Below are 982 nucleotides of genomic sequence, written 5' to 3' on the forward strand. Positions count from 1 at the left end.
CTCCTCTCCCCTCCCACAGGGCTCCTCACTCTCCTCTCCCCTCCCACAGGGCTCCTCACTCTCCTCCCACAGGGCTCCTCACTCTGCTCTCCCCCTCCCACAGGGCTCCTCACCCCTCCCACAGGGCTCCTCACTCTGCTCTCCCCTCCCACAGGGCTCCTCACTCTCCTCTCCCCTCCCACAGGGCTCCTCACTCTCCTCCCACAGGGTTCCTCACTCTCCCCTCCCACAGGGCTCCTCTCCCCTCCCACAGGGCTCCTCACTCTCCCCTCCCAGAGCTCCTCCCCTTCTTTCCTCCCAGGGCTCCTCACTCTCCCCTCCCACAGGGCTCCTCCCCTTCTTTCCTCCCAGGGCTCCTCACTCTCCTCTCCCCTCCCACAGGGCTCCTCACTCTCCTCTCACCTCCCAGGGCTCCTTACTCTCCTCTCCCCTCCCACAGGGCTCCTCACTCTCCTCCCACAGGGCTCCTCTCCCCTCTCACAGGGCTCCTCACTCTGCTCTCCCCTCCCACAGGGCTCCTCACCCCTCACACAGGGCTCCTCACTCTGCTCTCCCCTCCCACAGGGCTCCTCACTCTCCTCTCCCAGAGCTCCTCACCTTCTTTCCTCCTAGGGCTCCTCACCCTCCTCTGCCCCGGGGCACCTCACTCTCCTCTGCCCGGGGCTTCTAACCCTTTTCACTCCAGAGCTCCTCAGACTCTTCCCCCCTAGGGCTCCTCTCCCCCGGGGCACCTCACTCTCCTCTCCCCGGGGGACCCAACTCTCCTCTCCCCGGGGCACCTCACTCTCCTCTCCCCCGGGCACCTCACTCTCCTCTCCCCCGGGGCTTCTAACCCTTTTCACTCCAGAGCTCCTCAGACTCTTCCCCCCCAGGGCTCCTCTCCCCCGGGGCACCTCACTCTCCTCCCTCCCAGAGCTCCTCCCCTTCTTTCCTCCCGGGGCTCCTCACTCTTCTCTCTCCCGGGGCTCCTCACCTCTCTCCC

The 982-nt window shown here is 66.2% G+C and overlaps 1 protein-coding gene across 1 annotated transcript in view; it reads right to left on the reverse strand.

Moving 5' to 3' along the window:
* Positions 1–982, reverse strand: part of MMACHC (methylmalonic aciduria (cobalamin deficiency) cblC type, with homocystinuria) — a 6,243-nt gene that overhangs the window by 766 nt on the left and 4,495 nt on the right. The gene's annotated exons all lie outside the window — the stretch shown is intronic.

This window comes from Nanorana parkeri, unplaced genomic scaffold (genome assembly GCF_000935625.1).
Source record: "Nanorana parkeri isolate BGI_ZX_2015 unplaced genomic scaffold, ASM93562v1 scaffold1997, whole genome shotgun sequence".
Classification (NCBI taxonomy): Eukaryota; Metazoa; Chordata; class Amphibia; order Anura; family Dicroglossidae; genus Nanorana; species Nanorana parkeri.